This window comes from Odocoileus virginianus, chromosome 20, assembly GCF_023699985.2.
Source record: "Odocoileus virginianus isolate 20LAN1187 ecotype Illinois chromosome 20, Ovbor_1.2, whole genome shotgun sequence".
Classification (NCBI taxonomy): domain Eukaryota; kingdom Metazoa; phylum Chordata; class Mammalia; order Artiodactyla; family Cervidae; genus Odocoileus; species Odocoileus virginianus.
Window position 1 is genome coordinate 16,703,192 of NC_069693.1, and position 6,743 is coordinate 16,709,934.

The 6,743-nt window shown below is 46.4% G+C and overlaps 1 pseudogene; it reads right to left on the reverse strand.

The window, feature by feature from the left end:
- Nucleotides 1-299: 299 nt before the first annotated feature.
- LOC110139708 (T-box transcription factor T pseudogene) lies at nt 300-4,473 on the reverse strand (annotated as a pseudogene).
- Between the last annotated feature and the right edge of the window lie 2,270 nt (nt 4,474-6,743).

Here is a 6,743-nt window from a genome sequence, read left to right on the forward strand (position 1 = left end):
AAGGTTGTTAAATAAGAAAAGAGGAAGTTGTGACAGAGATCATACTATCTGGCCCTGTATACTTTTAAAGAATGCTCCCTAAAGTAAGAATTCTAGCAAACAAGAAAATGAAAACATGACATCCTAGGATCTGTGACTTTAACCCAGGAGAGCAATGAAGAGGAATCCTAGGATCCTAATTTTCCTGAGGATCTCAAAAGCAACATATTGGAATTTTAGCAGGATGGCAAAATATTATAGGATGATGGCTGTAGGAAAACAAGGAGCCTTCATAAGCTAAATCAAATGATAGTTCAAGGTTAAGAGTTTGGGAAAACTTTATTATGTGATAAAGGCAACAAATACAAGCCAAATAGAACATTCAGAAACTCCAAGAAAACAAAACAAAACAAAACTATAGAATAAATAAAGATCCAAGGAAATAATGGTCTTAATGAGAGTTGAAAATTGGTGAGCTCAAGAAAAATGAAATAGATTCCAAGTAACAGAGAATATACACCTGTACAAGAGACAGTTAGAAACTCTATGGAAAAATACTGTCAACAAAACCAAAACTACGATAAAATACAAATTTCAGGATAGTGATTTCTTTTTGGTTGAGGCAGAAGTGAATGGAAGGGCTTTCCTGGTGGTTCAGATGGTAAAGAATCTGCCTTCAGCGTAGGGACCATGTCCCATCCCTGGGTTGGGAAGATTCCACGGAGAAGGGATTGGCAGCCCACTCCAGTATTCTTGCCTGGAGAATTCCATGGACAGAGGAGTTTGGCAGGCTACAATCCATGAGCTGCAAAGACTCAGACTTGACTGAATGACTAATACACACACACACACACACACACACACACACACACACACAGAGAAATGCAGTAGAGGAGTGGTAATACATACATGCAGGTTGTTGGTTAAATGCTCTAGTTTTGGGGTTAAGTGACAGGTCCATTTATTCATATTATGAGTCACATATCCTTCTGTATATATTAAACATGAAAAAGATAAAGGAAAAACAATCTAAAAGTTGAAAAAAGGCAAGGTCCAGTCATGAAGCAAATTAAAATGTAGATGATCTGGGCTTCCCTGGTGGCTCAGTGGTAAAGAATCTGCCTGCCAATGCAGGAGACGTGGGTGATCCCTGATCCAGGAAGCTCCCACATGCCACGGAGCAACTTAGCCCATGCGCCACAACTACGGAGCCGCTGGGAAGTCTCAATTGCTGAGCCTACACGTTGCCACTACTGAAGCCTGTGCACCCTACAGCCTGTGTTCTGCAACAAGAGAAGCCCGTGCACTGCAATGGAGACTAGCCCCTGCTCTCTGAAACTACAGAAAAGCCTACACAGGAACCTGGACCTAGCACAGCCAAAAATAGAAATAAATAAATAAAATTTAAAAAATAATATAATATAGATGATCCTAAGAAACTGATGGAAATTCAGAAAAAAGATAATCCATTTAACCTTTTTTTTTTTTTTTAACGTTGGTTTTATTTTACAGAAGATGCTTTCTGCTGATTGTGTCTGGCTAGTTTGTCAAAAGAAAAATATGAACAGTTGTAGGTTTAACAATACAAAAGATTAGCTACCTATGGTCAAATTAAACACATTCCACTGGACAGAGCTGGACACTGTCATTTCAACTCCAGTCTGCTGTCCCCAGCTATGATTTAATTCTGTCACAGCTGAACTCTGACTATGACCCCTGCCACAAAAGGAACCTGAAAACTACTCAAAAGCCACAGGGAGGAGAACTAAAAGTGTGGTTTTTTTTTTAATCTCACTGGAGTATGACTGGGGGAGTTTACAAATTCTGATAGGCCAGAGTCATCTATGTGTTGCAAGCAAAACAGTTTCTGGATGCTAGCAAGTCATTGCTATTGTGAATCCTGGTGAGTGAGGCCACCTGCATTGCTTTCACCTGAATTTACGTGCAGCACATAAAGGACCCAGGACAGCACTGCCGCCACTGAGGATGAAATAAGGTAAATAGCAGAACATGTATCTTCCTCTTATTTAAAGGGAGGGTTGACAGGCCTTGTTTCCTTCCCTCTTCCCATGAGACTGCCAATCAAATGAACGCTTGCTGCCACAGCAGAGTCATTGCCTCCTTTAAGACACAGGCTCTGGTTCACATCGACAGAGGCAACACGGACATCCACAAGGCCAGGAGGCGGGCTGGGGCATCCTACAGGCTGTCAGCAATGTCTTTGGCTATGGTAGCCCCTTCGTACAGCGGGGACCCCAAGGAGGAGGGTGCCGAGACCAGATGGGTGAGGGAGGCAAGGTGAGCAGAGAAGCCTTGAAAGAACTGGGCTCTCAGCCTGCCGGGCACTCCTGCCACCTGGGCGCCCAGGGTGATCGTGCCGTTGTTTACAGACCACAGGCTGGCATACTGGCTGGAGCCCATAGGAGGACCAGCATTGGGACCCATGGGGAGCATGCTGGTGTGGGCAGGCATTCCAAGGCTGGACAGTTGTCAGGGGTTGGAGCATGGACATGCAGATGAATTGTCAGAAAAGGTTCAAGAATTGTTCTGCTGCGTAAGGGCTGGGGTAAGGGGTCTCCTGGATGGTGGTTCCTCAGAGCCAGGTACCTTTCCCAACCATGCGTGGAAGGCTGTGAGAGGAGGTCGCTGAACTGAGGGTTGGGGGGTGGCCGGTGGACACAGGGTGCTGGTTCCAGGAATCAGCCAGCACTCAGATGACTGGCTGTCTCCTGGTTTTTCCATCATATCTTTGTGATCGCTTCTTCGCTTTGCATCAAGGAAAGCTTTTGCAAAGGGATTGTATTAAATTTTAAGAGCTACTAGCTCCTCATTTTGGTAAGTGCTCACTGCCATGAACTGGGTCTCCTGGGAAGCAGTGTTTAACACGATCTAGCCCTCTCCATTGAGCTTGTTGGAGAGCTTGATTTTGCTGAAGGGGACAGGCGCCTTCAACCAGTGTGCGCCGAAATTGGGCAAGTCAGGGCAGATGTAGACGCAGCTGGGCGTCTGCGGCTCAGGCTTGCTCCGTGGTACACACTCCTGGTTCAGGTATTTTAAGTGGTTGGAAGTCCAGCAGGAAGGAGTACACGGCGTTGGGCCGGACATGTGCACCTTCAGTACCGGGAACACCTTCCTACCGCTCGTGGTCACCATCATCTCGTTGGTAAGCTCCTTGAAGCGCAGCCCCAGCCCGCTCTCCTCTAGGCCCAGGCGCGGCTCATGCTCCCTGGGGCCGCCTTCTCGCTGCCTGCCTGCTACTCACTCTCTACGGCTCAGCAGATGGTCCACAGGGCACTGCAGGCTCTTCCCCCGCTCTCGGTGTTGGGGGAGCTCACCCTCCTGCCTGCCCCCTCCCCACTGCCCCCCAAGCCCTGACTTGGCTACTCGAGAGGAGGGCCACCTTCACTGCAGTAGGTGGCCGCTATTTCAAGAAGAGGGGCCTCCCACGTCCCAGACCCGGCTGGAGGGCGAGGAGAGAGATCTGGGGAGTGGGGGGGGGGGGGGGGCAAGGGAAGGGGTGGGGAAAAGGTTATTCCACTTGAACTGCCACAGTCTGTGTGGTAAAAGTGAAAGTGAAAGTGACTCAGTCCTCTCCGACTTTTTGCAACCCCGTGATCTATACAGTCCATGGAATTCTCCAGGCCAGAATACTGGAGTGGGTAGCCTTTCCCTTCTCCAGGGGATCTTCCCAACCCAGGGATCGATCCCAGGTCTCCCACATTGCAGTCGGATTCTTTACCAGCTGAGTCCACAAGAGAAGGCCATATAAGGTAATAGACATCCTGAAAAACGGGCTGAATGTAAATGGCTATAATCTCTATCGGAAAGGACACGGGCATATTAGAATTATGAAGTCATGTCTCCTATTACCCAAAATCTCAGTTATTAATCTTACAGATACATTCACCTACTTGTTAAATGACTCATTCCAACACTGTTTGGACCAGCAAAACTTGGAAACAACCTAGCTGCAAGTGAAGAGGGTAACCTGTAAGTCCGAGCGACAGTGAGAAAAGGGGAGCAGACTGCAATTGGAAATTCTATTTATTTTTGAACTATTTGAATGCATACATTAAAGCCTCAGCCAGGGACTTTCCTGGTGGTCCAGGGGTTAAGACTCCACCTTCCAATGCAGGGGGTGTGGGTTTGATCCCTGGTTGGGGAGCTAAGATGCCACATATCTCTCTGCCAAAAAACTGTAACATAAAAAAAAAAGATAGAAGCAATATTGTGATAGGATCGAAGCCTCCACCAGAGGAACAGTCCACTGAGGAGACCAAACAGGCCCCCAAATTACAGATCTCTATCACTGGAAGTCTAGGCCACATGTTCCAACTGTCAGAGGGCAGGGGAATCTCTCTGGGTTACTGTGCTGGATTCCTAACTGGCCTCCCTACTAATTTATTCTCAACACAGCAGTCAGATGTTTTTACTTTTTAAAATTTATTTATTTAAAAGCCAAAGACATACACATGGACGAGATTCACTGACCATTGTAGTAAAAGTGCTTTTTCTTTTTTGGCCACACCACGTGGCTTGCGGGATCTTAGTTCCCCAAGGAACCCAGGCCCCAGCACTGAAAGTGCTGACTCCTAACCAGTGGACCACCAGGGAATTTCCCAATTCTTTTAAAATGTTAGTCAGATTGTCACTCTTCTTTCTATTCAAAACCCTACAACTGCTTCCCATCTGGGAACAAATGTCAATGATTAGTGCGGACTCCACTATTCCTTCCCTGTCAAGACTCCACTGACTCTAACCTCAAATCCCACAAGCCTCTCCTCCCTTACTCTGTGCTGCGATGTGCGCAGTCACTCAATCGTGTCCAACTCTTTTCATCCCCACGGACTGTAGCCCGCCAGGCTCCTCTGTCCATGGGGATTCTCCAGGCAAGAATATTGGAGTGGGTTGCCATGCCCTCCTCCAGGGGATCTTCCCAACCCAGGGATCAAACCCAGGCCTCCTGCATTGCAGGCGGATTCTTCACCGTCTGAGCCACCAGAGAAGCCCATGAATACGCGAGTGGGTAACCTATCCCTTTTCCAGGGGATCTTCCCGACCCAGGAATCGAACCGGGATCTCCTGCATTACAGGAGGATTCTTTACCAGCTGAGCTACCAGGGAAGAAGCCACTCCCTCACTCTACTCCAGCCATAATAGGTTCACTCCTGCTTCAGGGTCTTTGCAGCTAAAATTTTCTATGCTTGAACATCCAGTCAGCTTCTTGAGTCATTTATCAAATGTTAGGTTCCCTAACATATTTTAAATTGAAGCAGCAATCCCCACTCAAGCCCATACACCCTGTCTTGTCCTCCCTTCTTGGTTTTTTTCTCCACAGAACATAAGAATCTTTTTGGTCATGCCATGTGGCTTTCAGGATCCTAATTCTTTGACCAAGGATTGAAGCTGGGCCCCTGCAGTGAAAATGCGCTGAGTCCTAACCACTAGACCACCAGGGAATTCCCTTAAGCATCTTAACAGACTACACATTTAATTATTTGTCTCCTCCCAGAACACAAGATCCAAGAAGGGCTGGTTTTATTTTGTTCACTGTTGCTTAACCTGCAAATGAACTATACCCCTTGCATATAAAGGCTCAGTAAAGATTCGTTGAATAGCTTTCTGTTTTCCACAGAAAACCAGTAAAACTAAAACCAAAAGACTAGGGATGGGAAGGGATGACAGTATGACTGAGGGTTTTCATTATAAGCCCTCTGAGGCATTTAAATTGAAACACATGTGTACACATATCTCTTATCAACATAAAACATTTTAAAAGTAAGAGACATTAGATGTATTTAGAAAGTAGAATTGATAGAACTTGCTAACAGGCGTGATGCTGGTGTAAAACTGAAGGAAATGGTGTCAAAGGTGACTTTCACATTTGCAGCACAGTTGAGCTAGTAGATGGTGTTGCTACATCCTAGATCAAAAACACTGGAAGAAAAGCAGAGGGAATGGGAATTCCCTGGTGGTCCAGTGGTCAAGACTCAGCGCTGTCAATGCTGAAGGCTCAGGGAACTACTACCCCAAAAGCTGAGTGGCCAGCCAAAAAGGAAAAAAATAAAAAAATCCATCACTTTAGTTTGGGCAACATTACATTCAAGAGGTTACTATAAGACTTTTAATGACAAAATCAAGAAGTGAGATTCAGGGATGTCCCTGGTGGTCCAGTGGTTAGGACTCAGCACTTTTACTGTGGTGACCCTAGGTTCAATCCCTGGTTGGGGAACTAAGATTACACAAGTGGAGCAGTCAACCAAAAAAAAAAGGGGGGGGGGTCAGATCCAGACTTAGAAAAGATCTGTGTTAGATAAGTGAATATGAGAATAACTCCATAGATAGGCCCCCACCCCCCCCCCCACCCCCGTGCGCCAAAAAACAAGTGACCTTAGCTAACAGGATCACAAAGGTGGTTTTCCCATCGTGAGGCTTTTCCTGATGTGCTACCCCTGTGATTTCCCCAAATGTGGGAAACTCCACTGAATAATTTGTGGTAGTATGTGTGTGTGTGTTGAGGGGAGGACAGTGAGTGGCAGGGAGAATAGGAAAAAAAGCTAAAGTCGAACCCTGAGGACACTAATATTTTTAAATGGGGTGACTGTAGAATCAGAATTAGGCAGACTGAGGAGCAGCAGCTAGAGGCGTGGGAGGAAAACCAGGTGATTATGGCAGCCAGGAAGACAAGAGTATTTTCAGAAGGAAGAGGTGGACTGCATGGAATGGTTCTGCAAAGCATGTAAGAGAGGAAAACTTTGAAAGGC